The sequence below is a fragment of the Lissotriton helveticus genome, chromosome 3_1, assembly GCF_964261635.1.
Source record: "Lissotriton helveticus chromosome 3_1, aLisHel1.1, whole genome shotgun sequence".
NCBI classification, from domain to species: Eukaryota; Metazoa; Chordata; class Amphibia; order Caudata; family Salamandridae; genus Lissotriton; species Lissotriton helveticus.
This window is the reverse complement of record NC_136061.1, coordinates 70,442,917-70,458,048: the sequence shown is the minus strand read 5'-3', so window position 1 is coordinate 70,458,048 and position 15,132 is coordinate 70,442,917.

Below are 15,132 nucleotides of genomic sequence, written 5' to 3'. Positions count from 1 at the left end.
GTTGCACTCTCTGGAGTGGGAATAGTCATTTTTACCCCTACGCTATCCAACGTTTTCTCTACTGTTGCACTCGCTGGAGATGGAATAGTAATTTTTACCCCTACGCTATCCAACGCTTTCCCTACTGTTGCACTCTCTGGAGTGGGAATAGTCATTTTTACCCCTACGCTATCCAACGCTTTCCCTACTGATGCACTCGCTGGAGTGGGAATAGTAATTTTTACCCCTACGCTATCCAACGCTTTCCCTACTGTTGCACTCGCTGGAGTTGGAATAGTAATTTTTACCCCTACGCCATCCAACGCTTTCCCTACTGTTGCACTTACTGGAGTGGGAAAAGTAAATTTTACCCCTACGCTATCCAATGCTTTCCCTACTGTTGCACTCGCTGGAGTTGGAATAGTAATTTTTACCCCTACGCCATCCAACGCTTTCCCTACTGTTGCACTCTCTGGAGTGGGAATAGTAAACTTTACTCCTACGCTATCCAATGCTTTCCCTACTGTTGCACTCGCTGGAGTTGGAATAGTAATTTTTACCCCTACGCTATCCAACGCTTTCCCTACTGTTGCACTCTTTGGAGTGGGAATAGTAATTTTTACCCCTACTTTATCCAACGTTTTCCCTACTGTTGCACTCGCTGGAGATGGAATAGTAATTTTTACCCCTACGCTATCCAACGCTTTCCCTACTGTTGCACTCTCTTGAGTGGGAATAGTAATTGTTACCCCTACGCTATCCAACGCTTTCCCTACTGATGCACTCGCTGGAGTGGGAATAGTAATTTTTACCCCTATGCTATCCAACGCTTTCCCTACTGTTGCACTCGCTGGAGTTGGAATAGTAATATTTACCCCTACGCCATCCACGCTTTCCCTACTGTTGCACTTACTGGAGTGGGAATAGTAATTTTTAACCCTATGCTATCCAACGCCTTCCCTACTGTTGCACTCTCTGGAGTGAGAATAGTAATTTTTACCCCTATGCTATCCAACGCTTTCCATACTGATGCACTCGCTGGAGTGGGAATAGTAATTTTTACCCCTACGCTATCCAACGCTTTCCCTACTGTTGCACTCTCTGGAGTGGGAATAGTAATTTTTACCCCTACGCTATCCAACGCTTTCCCTACTGATGCACTCGCTGGAGTGGGAATAGTAATTTTTACCCCTACGCTATCCAACGCTTTCCCTACTGTTGCACTCGCTGGAGTTGGAATAGTAATTTTTACCCCTACGCCATCCAACGCTTTCCCTACTGTTGCACTCTCTGGAGTGGGAATAGTAAATTTTACCCCTACGCTATCCAATGCTTTCCCTACTGTTGCACTCGCTGGAGTTGTAATAGTAATTTTTACCCCTACGGTATCCAACACTTTCCCTACTGTTGCACTTGCTGGAGTGGGAATAGTAATTTTTACCCCTACGCTATCCAACGCTTTCCCTACTGTTGCACTCTTTGGAGTGGGAATAGTAATTTTTACCCCTACGCTATCCAACGCTTTCCCTACTGTTGCACTTCCTGCAGTGGGAATAGTAATTTTTACCCCTACGCTATCCAACGCTTTCCCTACTGTTGCACTCTGTGGAGTGGGAATAGTAATTTTTACCCCTACGCTATCTAAAGCTTTCCCTACTGTTGCACTCTCTGGAGTAGGAATAGTTATTTTTAACCCCTACGCTATCCAACGCTTACCCGACTGTTGCACTCACTGGAGTGGGAATAGTACATTTAAACCTCTCGCTATCCTACAGAAAAAATATTGTATATGTTTTGTTAATAATATGTATATATATAGATATATATATATATTTAAAAATATATATATATTTTTTAAGTTACAATAATTATTTATTAATTTTAAGTTTAAGTATTTTAAGTATGTTTAAATTAATTATAATTATTATTATAGTACTTTAAAATTACTTTTAAGATATTTTAAAAAATCGATATTTTTTCCTATCGATATTTTGGAGTCGATATTTTTGTACTTACCTGTTTGTAGATAGGAAGTCGATATTTTGGCATTCTATATTTTTACCTCGATATTTTGGTAAGTCGATATTTTGCCTGTCGATATTATGTCAGTGATCCAAATTCCTAAGGTCATTTTTCACTATTGTAAAGCCTATCTCTCCCATAGACTAACACTGGGTTACCTTATTACCTTTAGTAAGTGCTAAATTCAAATTGGGAGTGGATAAGGATATGCTGTTTACCCTCAAAAGAATTGCAATCTTAAATCCTCTTTGATGGTGAAGTTGGAATTTAATTTACAATTTTGAAAATAACACTTTTAGAAATTTGGCATTTTCTTGTCCAAACCAACTGTTCCTGTGTGCGGTGGGTTGTGTATTGCTTCTAGACAGTATGACAAGTGTAAGGGGATAGGGTCTCACTGACAGGATTGCTGGGGAGAAGCTGTAACCTGCCATAATTACATTTAAAATGGCCTGGCCCCAAGCATACACAAAGAAACCTGACACAAGGGCTGTTACTAGATTCGACAATGTGGTCGTGCAAACTGTTGACACTGTCCTGGAAATTTAAATTTCTAATAAGAATACCGATGGTAGGTTTGCTGTAATCTTATACCCACAGTTTTTTATAAAAAAGAAATTATCTAAAGCAACGAGCACCATATCAAAGAAGAGCCGTTTGCCTTGAAAATAGCAACCCCTTTGGTTACACTCTGTAGGTAAGATTCTGTACCCATTATGCAATGATACAGTGGTAGTTACTTCATGTCCATATGTGATGAGGTAATGAGTTCGGTTTTCCTCTTTTATCTTTTGTGATTTCCAGCACTGTTAATGATTGGATATTTCTATTCACGTCGACCCTAATGCACTTTCCTAACCAATACTAGGTAAGACCTGTATAACTAAAATCATTTATGTGCAGAAATAAATCCAACTTAATACCACAAAGGCAGAAAATATTTGTTCAATTTGTTGTTTAATATTTTAGCTGGATTGATAAGATATAGCAATACGGATTGGGGTCCATCAACTACCCCCAAGATTAGGAAAAGAGGGTCCCCCTTGTGTTCCAGCCATCATTTGGAAACAAGCAAAACTCGTGATCTCCTGGTAAGGACAATGTAGCTAGAATCAAGTGTATTACCAAAGATGGATAAATTAGACTGTCCTTTTTGTCATTACCTGTTTGCTGCCTCAAAAAATAGTGTCACGCAAACCCCGGTGTGAAATAAGATTCCCCTGATTTTCCATACATGTTGATTAGGTAACAGTAATTGGTCCAGGTCTGAATATCACGAAGGACCTGGTTAGGATTTAACTACAACACTGCTCAAATATTATTATGTATAGTTGTAACTTATGTAGCGCTACAGCTTGGCTACTAAGCAGGGAATTTCTGTGATATGCAAGGTGGTTCACAATATTGTCACATGTTTACGTACTAAAACTATGTAGAGAGGCTAGTGCTTCTCCCCCAATGGTCATATGTTTATGTAATAAAATCATGTAGAGAGGCTAGTGCTTCTCCCCTAATGGTGTTTTTAATCTTCCTTATATATGTTTTTCAGATTTTAATTGTGGCTCCTGAAGAAGGCGTTCTTGCTCAAACGCCGAAACGCGCGTCGAAGATTATTATTGTTTGCCACTACCTTATGAATTTATTAATTGTGTCATTGATATTTTTATTTTGTATGTTAACTAGTGTTGTTTTTTAATTAGAATAGGTCAAGTGTATTATTTGGCTATATAATTGATTTCAAATGTTTTTATCCTGAGTATATATACTTAACAATAAAGCAATATTTTGTACTTTTAATTTGTATGTTGCGCCTTGTGTTGTCGTTATCTCCCTGGTGATATCATATTTGATGGTTATTTTTTCACATTGACAAGGCCTGTCCTTGCCATTTTCACCCTAGATAGTCTGGAGCGAGAAGAAGGGGAAGAACTGACCAGAACCAGTTTTGGGAGTAGGTCAAGGAATTCCCCACACAAAGGCTGGCAGAAGGGATATAATTAAGGGACCTACGGAAGCTACCGTCAGAACAATCCTGGCTCTATGGAAGATTCAGAAAAAGGACTGCCCTGCTTCTGGAAGGACTGCCCTGCTGCTAGAAGGACTGCCTGGCTGTCTGAAAAAGGAAGATTGGACCTACTTGCATTGATCTTGCGATATCCAGAATGACTCCAGTGCTCAGTTGGCTGACCACCTCTGTGAGCTAGAGTGACACAACAAGCTTCCAGAGCCCTCCCTACAACTGTTCAGCTGCCCAGCACCATCTAGATCTGCCTGGAACTGCCTGATCCCTGCTGCTGGCCTCTGCTGGAGTGAGCCCTGATTCCCAAGAGGTGTTTCCGAGGGCCTGGATCCTTGGCTGTCATCGTTGAGAACTACTCCTCAAGAAAAGGAGAAAATCCTGAAGTGGGCTTCTCGGGAGCGCAAAGTGACCTCTTTGCACCGAAAAAATCAACCATCTGCCACAGCCGCCAACGCTAAGCTCCAAAGGGGCCTGCTCTTCGTACCAACATCAACCATCTGAGATTAATGGCAACACAAGACCTCCACTTTGTGCTGACCGCTGCCGTCTACGACAATCAACCAACGCAAAGCTCCAGCAATAACTGGTTCTTCACGCTATAGCAACGACTGTCTGCAATGCTCAACCCTGTCTTTGTGGCTCTTCACAGACCCCGCCAATTTAAATGGATCTCCCCAAAATCTGGCTCAGGAGGGTGGCCATGTGGCCCCTCTCTTTTTTTATTTGAAATTAATTTTTTTTTTTTTAAACGGGTCAGCCCCCTGGGGCCCAAAAGCATCAAGGGAAGAAAGGGGAACACCACCTCCCTTTGTTAAATAAAATAAATATAAAAAACGGCAACTCACCAACCCCATTTCCCACTACTCTGCAAGCGCACCTCCTGGCGTGCTCTTGGTTGGGGGATGAAGTCCCCTTCGCTCTTGAGAGTCCTTAGGGACCAACTATCCCACATGTTACTTCCAGTATGCCCCACATAGTGGGATTGCTGATAGGTGCACCAGAAGGCGGGCTTGCAGAGTAGTGGAGAAAGGGGGCGTGGCCTGTGACAACCTCTCAGCACACCCACTGTGTGGGGCTTACTCGTGGTGACAGGTAGGCTAGTTGGCCCCTAAGAACTACAAGCAGTTTAGGGGAGGTAATTCCCTAGCCAAGGGCATGCCGGAAGATGGGTTTACGGACTGGTGGAGAAAGGGGGTGGGGGGATGGCCTGCTATCAGAACTCATCAAACCTGCTGTGTGGGACTTACTGGAGGTGACAGGAGGGGTAATTGGCCCACAAGGATGTCCTTGGGGCCAGCTACCCCTCTTGTTACGTCCAGTAAGTCCCACACAGTGGGATTGTTAAGAGGTCTTTTGAGGCCACGACTCCTTTCTCCACCACTCTGTAAATGCGCCTCCTGGTGCACTACATTTCACTTGTACAAAAGCTGTGACACAACTGATGACATCACTGATGACATCTCAAATGACATGACTGATAACATAACCCACATTATTTCTGATGCACCTACTTACACACCAATATAATCTTTCATACACCCACTCCAAATCTCAGACTACCATTCTCGAAACCATAGACACACCAATACCTGTATGTACATACACACTCACTGATTCATAAGTTTACACACACATTCACTCACTCACCAATACAGCCACTCATTCACCCAGTCACTCACCAATACAGCCACTTATATACACACTCATACACCCATACAGACACTCACACACCGCCATTCACCATAGAGTTACTCACACACGTGGTCAGTTGCCCAAAGAGTCACTCACACTGCCATTTACTCACCTATACAGTTATACACACACCACCTCACTTATTCATACAGATACTTGCACATACCTATTCTCGTATACAATCACTGACACAAGCAGACTCATCCATACACCCACTCTCACAATTACTCACTCTCACAAACAGTCACTTATGTACTCCAACATTCACATATGCTGCCTTTCGCATATGAAGTTAGTCACCCATATACCACTGAGACATCCATTCACTCACCGACACAGCCATACGCACTTTCACTCAACCATACAGACGCACTCATGAATGCATACACCCAGTGAATCATGCACTCACACATCCATGCCGAAAGTCACACTCACCCCCACCCACCCACACAGGCACTCAGGCACCCATACAGGTACTCAGACAACCAGTCAATAACCCATATAGACATATAGACACTCATGTAGCTATTCACCAACCCATGCAGTCACTTACACACCACTGACAGACTGATGCAGACATAAGCACAGATTAGTCACCTACCTATACATTCACTGAGACATGTATAATCACTCACTTATACAGTCAGGCATGCACCCACTGAATCATCCATACAGACACGTATACACCCATTCATTCTTCAATACACCTTGCTGTATATATGTATAAAAAAAAAATACATTTTGACCCTAAATACCCCGTGGCACGTCACTTTAGGGAGAATCATTTCTCCGAAACGAAGGATCTTAGTTATATTATCCTAGAGCATGTTGTCAAAAATCCAAGTTGAGGAAATAGGGTCCTCAGATTGAGACAGAGAGAGTCGAGGATGATCATAGACTTTCAAACTAGGGCTCCAGGGGGCCTTAATCAAGAAGAGGAATTATCAGTTCATCTGAAAGAATAATGTCTGGTGTGTAATATATTCATCATAACTCCATGTCCTCATGTAAATTTTGTATAGTCCTGTGCCCTAGTTTTTTCATTAATATATTATGAGCTCTAATGTAAATTGCATTATAGGTTAGTGCTAGCCTGTTTTTAGTTCTCTGTTATATTTCTTTTTCTTTTTCCAGGAGGAAAGAGAGGGGCCCAAGTCACTCACATTCACTTGTCAGTCACGGAAGCCCCCCTCCCCCCTTTTTTCTTCTTCTTCACTCACAAGCACCAGGACGGTTCTGCACTTATTTTAGCTATGTACCATCACGGGTAATAAAGTTAACTTTGGCCTATGATTGTGGGGTGCAAGTCACCGCGTGTGTTCATTACTTGGACACTGATCCTTGCTGATAAAGTTAGAAGTTTGTTGCACACTTGTGTTCTGAAACTGAAGGAGTACATTTACTGTTAGTCTTGCAGCTTACTTAGATAAAACTTTATTGCGCGACACCATACACACACGCATTATGCGTAGGACTATGAAGGTGTTACGTGACTGGGTATCTGGTGATCACGTGCGCCCCGTGTCGGCGCTAGTGAAGTACAGATTATTCACTTTCTTTTCCTTCTTTACATCACTGTATTTATTCATTGTGAATGTATAAGATTTGTATAATTCACATTCTCCTTCAGTATGACATAAGTACTGGATATGTAGATGATTTTTGATGTACGGGGCAGAATCCATTATGAATTACGATAATATGTAAAAGGAATAAGATAATGTGTGTATTTTTCTGGTGAGCATTTGCTTTATATTGACAAATTGGTAACATTATCGAAAGCATTTTATGCACGGCTATCATCTTACTACGAACACGAATGTGGAGTCCTAGGTTCATGTTTATTTCCTGCTTCAATACAAATATGGTGGTTGGTTGTAGTAAAATTCACGTGATCAGGCCATTTTGTATGGCGAAACGCGTTGTGTATTACACAACACTGACATCACTCGATTTGCTGGTTTCTTCACTTTCCTGAGAGCGCGCTGACTTTTACTGGATTGTTTGGATGTATATATATACCAATGCTACAAACAAATTATCAAAAAGCTTGAGTCTGACCGTAACACCATTGTCAGACAGGCAGACAAAGGCGGGAATATTGTTTTATGGCCACGCCAGATGTATATAAAGGAAGCAGAATCACAGTTGGAAGATCCATCGTGCTACAGAAAGAGCAACATCCTGGCAATTAAATCAGCATGGAATGATCAAAATTCAAAGTTGGTAGCATGGAGAAGTGGTAACTTAATTTCAGACGAGGAATCCCGTTTCCTTAAGAAAGAACATCCTGTAATACCAACATTTTACTTGATACCAAAAGTCCACAAAAATATTGATGATCCACCAGGGAGGCCGATTATCTCAGCCATAAACAGTTCAACAGAAAATATGTCTAAGTACATTGATTGTTTCTTACAGGACTGGGTAAAAGGACTTTCCTCCTACGTACAGGATACCACAGACTTTATTTGTAAATTAGATGATGTGAATTGGGATCCAGAATGTTTCTTAATGACTTTGGACGTTACTTCACCATATACGTCAGTTAGACATTGCGATGGACTAAAAGCTGTGGAACATTACTTAAATAAACGCCCAATTAATTTTTCATCGCATAACAAAATGACATTGACCATGGTACAAACTTGTTTAGAGCAGAATTTTTTCCTCTTTAACAACCAAGTATTCCAGCAAATAAGGGGTGTTGCCAGCCATGGGGGCCTGCTTCTCCCCCAGCTTTGCATGTTTGCACATGAGGCTGTGGGAGGAGCGGGTCCTCGTGGGGAGACATCGAGCTGACATGGAGGAACATGCAGCATTGTACCTAAGATACATCGATAATTTATTCATGGTTTGGAAGGGCTCTTATAGTAGTGCGCAAGCATTTGTTGATGGATTAAATGACAATAATTTAAATCTCTAATTCACTTCAACGACTCATGCAAAGTTTGTTTGTTTTCTTGACGTAGAGGTATAGGTGGAAAATGCCAGCTTAGACACTAAATTACACAGAAAACCAACCGCAGGCAATACTGTGCTACATGCGGCAAGCCAACATCGCATCATCTGATACACAGTATCCCTTATGGGTAGATGCTGCGCATCAGAAGAATCTGTAGTTCATACACGGAGTGTATCATAGCACAGGAAGCCAGTAAATTGCGGTTTTTGGAGAGAGGTTACTCTGAGGAGATAGTGAACAATGCCATTAAGTGCACGAAATCTGTAACAAGACATCAGACGCTAATTCCTAAATCCAAACAGGTAAAGGTTGGAAACACAGAACCCAAAATACAATCACGTATCAGCTTAACGTTCAATCAACAACATTCAGAAATAAGAAACATTTTCTATAAGAATTGGAATTTGGTAAAAGGGGATCCTGTTATAGGTAGCCTAGTTGCCAATAAACCTGAACTAACTTTCAGAAAATCTTCCTCTATGGGAAGTGCTTTGGTAAGCAATAGCCCTGAAGTTTCTACACCCAGTACATGGATGGCGCTAAGCAGGGGGTTTAGAAAATGCCCAACCTGCAAAGCGTGTCGATATGGGTGTAACAAGACTCATTTCACCAGTCCATTTAAAACTGAACCTGTGCCCATTAATAAGAGGTTAACCTGTAAGACTGAATATGCGGTCTATGTGCTGCAGTGTCCGTGTGGGTTGAGGTATGTGGGGAGTACCCGACTGCCCGCCCACAAGCTGATACCTCAGCATAGTAGGGCCATAACAGGGAAAGACCAGGCCTACCCAGTGGCACGTCATTTTGAGCTGAGGCATGAGAGTGACCCTAAGCATCTGCAATACTTTTTAATTGACACAGTACCGCCTCTGAAATGTGGAGGGGATAGAGAAGCTAGATTACGCCTCCTCGAGACACGCTATATACTGGAACTCGATAGCAAGAACCCTGGGGGACTGAATGCTAGCGAGGACATGTATACCTGTCTGTAGCTCTTGTTTTCATCTAGGGGAGCAACATGAGGTTTGTTACAGGATTATAAACTACCACATTGATGTGCTTAGAATGAATGTCGTCATAATAATGAATAACATCTAGGATAAGGTCAGACGTTCATTCCCTGATTTTAATATGTGAACATTAGTAATTTGAGTTATAATGGATAAAGCAGCTTTGGTTATGGATTTAAATGTATAAGCACTGTTTTTTGCACTTTGAGGATAGTAATAAGTATGTGCCTATTTAGGGTTGAGTTTGAATGGCAATATGTGCATATTGGCCCACATGGGCTTTATTTTAGTGGAAACTTAATTAACTTTCACAAAAACCTTGGTAAATATAATGACTTACCAAGTCGAAAGAACTTTTACAACATCGTATTTTAGTATATATATTTATATTTGTATTTATATATTTATATATTTATTCTCAAAATTTTCCGTATATGTAAAAAAAATGTATATTGAGTTTTTCTATCTGTTGGAATATTTATACTATGTTTGACCATTGATTTTAGACACTATGGGGGTCATTAGGATGGCGGGCGGATTGCCCCCGCCAGGCTGGCGGTAGCCACCGCCAGCCTGGCGGGCCAATCCGCCCGCCATCCTCAGCTAAATGCCCCCCGCCATATTAGTATGGCGGGGGGACCGCGGCGGACGGAAAGACCGTCCGCCACTTTTCCGCCCCGGTCGCCTTGCGACTGGGGCGGAAAAGGTTTAATATGGTGGCGGTGTCTATCAGACACCGCCAGCCATTTTACAATCGGCAGTAACAGATGCCTTTCCGTAGCGGCATCAAAGGCATGAGGTCTTCACTTTGGCGGCCCCCTGCGGTCCCCCGAAGTGAAGGTGAGGTGTGGGGTGCACATGGGGGGTACCTGTGGTACCCCCCAGCATTTGCATACACAATGCGGTAGGCATTATATATATTGGGTACTACACCGCAACTGTCTCATAATCGAAATGTCACTTTTCATATACCTTGGCGCGTAAAAATGCAGCACGACATCACTAATAATGTTGATATGAATTGCTAATCAATATCACTGATATATCGCATGTCAAATGATGAATAATTTGTATTTGTATAACATAAACCACAAATCCCATAATGCACCATAATTGCAACATAGCGTAAATAGTGGACACAGAAAAAAGCTCACTTACCGTGAACAAAGCCTGTGTAAGGCTGAAACGCGTTGGTCCGAGCTGGAGAAGTTGAAATAAACTTATATTGTTAAACTCAAACTCTGAGTGCCGCTTTCTTGGTGGAAAAAAAAAAAAAAATATATATATATATATATATATATATATGAGAGAAAACAATCCTACTTCAATGAAGAAGAGGCACGTACACGAGGCATGCATGGATCAGGCTTCTTTATTGATGTTTGGGTCTCCCACGACCCTGCAGTAAAAGAGAGACGCGTTTCGCCTGCGCAGCAGGCTTTGTCAATCATATATATTATATATATATATATATTATATATATATGAAAATTCTGCCTGGAAAGGAAGAAGCAGGAACCCAGGGGGACGGGTAGAGGAAACTTTAATGGGACAAATTCAGCTCCAGTGGCGGCGAATGCATTTCGGACATTTTCTCCCTCATCAGCGCCCTGCACCGGACTCAAGTATCAGCGTAAATGTTCTGCTGCAATTCAAGGAAAGTTCCAACGGGTCCACTCCTCCCCCTTGTTGATCATGTTCACCTGTTGCAGTTTTTCCCCATCTTGGAACTGCAAATCCCACAATGCCGTGTAGCAGCAAGGTCGGTTGGTGAGAATAACGGGGATGGAAGGTAAGTTGTTCTGCGCGGTTCCCAGTCGCAGTCAGACACGTTGATACCATCTGCAAAATTCTCCCACTCCAGTCTCCCCTCGAGTCCCCTTTACTGCCACAGCCACCAGTTATCAGAGTCAATGGGGCAGGGACTAAAATGCACAGTGCAGATTGTCCAACAGAGGTGCAGTACCTCAACTGCTGTGTCACTCCTACAACCAGGGCGGGTACCAGGAAATTCGTAGCCGAATTAGCGAGAAAGCCGTGAGGCATGCCAGTAGATGCCTGGACCCAAAAGCGTGGCAGTGGTTTCCTGACTGCGTTGCTGGCGAACGCAGTAATGTATGAACGAAAATTCTGCCTGGAAAGGAAGAAGCAGGAACCCAGGGGGACGGGTAGAGGAAACTTTAATGGAACAAATTCATCTCCAGTGGCGGCGAATGCATTTCGGACATTTTCTCCTTCATCAGCGCCCTGCACCGGACTCAAGTATCAGCGTAAATGTTCTGCTGCAATTCAAGGAAAGTTCCAACGGGTCCGCTCCTCCCCCTTGTTGATCATGTTCACCTGTTGTAGTTTTTTCCCATCTTGGAACTGCAAATCCCACAATGCCGTGTAGCAGTAAGGTCGGTTGGTGAGAATAACGGGGATGGAAGGTAAGTTGTTCTGCGCGGTTCCCAATCGCAGTCAGACACGTTGATACCATCTGCAAAATTCTCCCACTCCAGTCTCCCCTCGAGTCCCCTTTACTGCCACAGCCACCAGTTATCAGAGTCAATGGGGCAGGGACTAAAATGCACAGTGCAGATTGTCCAACAGAGGTGCAGTACCTCAACTGCTGTGTCATCCCTACAACCAGGGCGGGTACCAGGAAATTCGTAGCCGAATTAGCGAGAAAGCCGTGAGGCATGCCAGTAGATGCCTGGACCCAAAAGTGTGGCAGCGGTTTCCTGACTGCGTTGCTGGCGAACGCAGTAATGTATGAACGAAAATTCTGCCTGGAAAGGAAGAAGCAGGAACCCAGGGGGACGGGTAGAGGAAACTTTAATGGAACAAATTCAGCTCCAGTGGCGGGGAATGCATTTCGGACATTTTCTCCTTCATCAGCCCCCTGCACCGGACTCAAGTATCACCGTAAATGTTCTGCTGCAATTCAAGGAAAGTTCCAACGGGTCCGCTCCTCCCCCTTGTTGATCATGTTCACCTTTTGCAGTTTTTTCCCATCTTGGAACTGCAAATCCCACAATGCCGTGTAGCAGCAAGGTCGGTTGGTGAGAATAACGGGGATGGAAGGTAAGTTGTTCTGCGCGGTTCCCAATCGCAGTCAGACACGTTGATACCATCTGCAAAATTCTCCCACTCCAGTCTCCCCTCGAGTCCCCTTTACTGCCACAGCCACCAGTTATCAGAGTCAATGGGGCAGGGACTAAAATGCACAGTGCAGATTGTCCAACAGAGGTGCAGTACCTCAACTGCTGTGTCACTCCTACAACCAGGGCGGGTACCAGGAAATTCGTAGCCGAATTAGCGAGAAAGCCGTGAGGCATGCCAGTAGATGCCTGGACCCAAAAGCGTGGCAGGGGTTTCCTGACTGCGTTGCTGGCGAACGCAGTAATGTATGAACGAAAATTCTGCCTGGAAAGGATGAAGCAGGAACCCAGGGGGACGGGTAGAGGAAACTTTAATGGAACAAATTCATCTCCAGTGGCGGCGAATGCATTTCGGACATTTTCTCCTTCATCAGCGCCCTGCACCGGACTCAAGTATCAGCGTAAATGTTCTGCTGCAATTCAAGGAAAGTTCCAACGGGTCCGCTCCTCCCCCTTGTTGATCATGTTCACCTGTTGTAGTTTTTTCCCATCTTGGAACTGCAAATCCCACAATGCCGTGTAGCAGTAAGGTCGGTTAGTGAGAATAACGGGGATGGAAGGTAAGTTGTTCTGCGCGGTTCCCAATCGCAGTCAGACACGTTGATACCATCTGCAAAATTCTCCCACTCCAGTCTCCCCTTGAGTCCCCTTTACTGCCACAGCCACCAGTTATCAGAGTCAATGGGGCAGGGACTAAAATGCACAGTGCAGATCGTCCAACAGAGGTGCAGTACCTCAACTGCTGTGTCACTCCTACAACCAGGGCGGGTACCAGGAAATTCGTAGCCGAATTAGCGAGAAAGCCGTGAGGCATGCCAGTAGATGCCTGGACCCAAAAGTGTGGCAGGGGTTTCCTGACTGCGTTGCTGGCGAACGCAGTAATGTATGAACGAAAATTCTGCCTGGAAAGGAAGAAGCAGGAACCCAGGGGGACGGGTAGAGGAAACTTTAATGGAACAAATTCAGCTCCAGTGGCGGGGAATGCATTTCGGACATTTTCTCCTTCATCAGCCCCCTGCACCGGACTCAAGTATCAGCGTAAATGTTCTGCTGCAATTCAAGGAAAGTTCCAACGGGTCCGCTCCTCCCCCTTGTTGATCATGTTCACCTGTTGCAGTTTTTTCCCATCTTGGAACTGCAAATCCCACAATGCCGTGTAGCAGCAAGGTCGGTTGGTGAGAATAACGGGGATGGAAGGTAAGTTGTTCTGCGCGGTTCCCAATCGCAGTCAGACACGTAGATACCATCTGCAAAATTCTCCCACTCCAGTCTCCCCTCGAGTCCCCTTTACTGCCACAGCCACCAGTTATCAGAGTCAATAGGGCAGGGACTAAAATGCACAGTGCAGATTGTCCAACAGAGGTGCAGTACCTCAACTGCTGTGTCACTCCTACAACCAGGGCGGGTACCAGGATTAGCGAGAAAGTCGTGAGGCATGCCAGTAGATGCCTGGACCCAAAACGCAGTCAGGAAACCCCTGCCACGCTTTTGGGTCCAGGCATCTACTGGCATGCCTCACGGCTTTCTCGCTTATTCGGCTACGACTTTCCTGGTACCCGCCCTGGTTGTAGGAGTGACACAGCAGTTGAGGTACTGCATCTCTGTTGGACAATCTGCACTGTGTATTTTAGTCCCTGCCCCATTGACTCTGATAACTGGTAGCTGTGGCAGTAAAGGGGACTCGAGGGGAGACTGGAGTGGGAGAATTTTGCAGATGGTATCAACGTGTCTGACTGCGATTGGGAACCGCGCAGAACAACTTACCTTCCATCCCCGTTATTCTCACCAACCGACCTTGCTGCTACACGGCATTGTGGGATTTGCAGTTCCAAGATGGGAAAAAACTGCAACAGGTGAACATGATCAACAAGGGGGAGGAGCGGACCCGTTGGAACTTTCCTTGAATTGCAGCAGAACATTTACGCTGATACTTGAGTCCGGTGCCGGGCGCTGATGAAGGAGAAAATGTCCAAAATGCATTCGCCGCCACTGGAGCTGAATTTGTTCCATTAAAGTTTCCTCTACCCGTCCCCCTGGGTTCCTGCTTCTTCCTTTCCAGGCAGAATTTTCGTTGATACATTACTGCGTTCGCCAGCAACGCAGTCAGGAAACCCCTGCCACGCTTTTGGGTCCAGGCATCTACTGGCATGCCTCACGGCTTTCTCGCTAATTCGGCTACGAATTTCCTGGTACCCGCCCTGGTTGTAGGAGTGACACAGCAGTTGAGGTACTGCACCTCTGTTGGACAATCTGCACTGTGCATTTTAGTCCCTGCCCCATTGACTCTGATAACTGGTGGCAA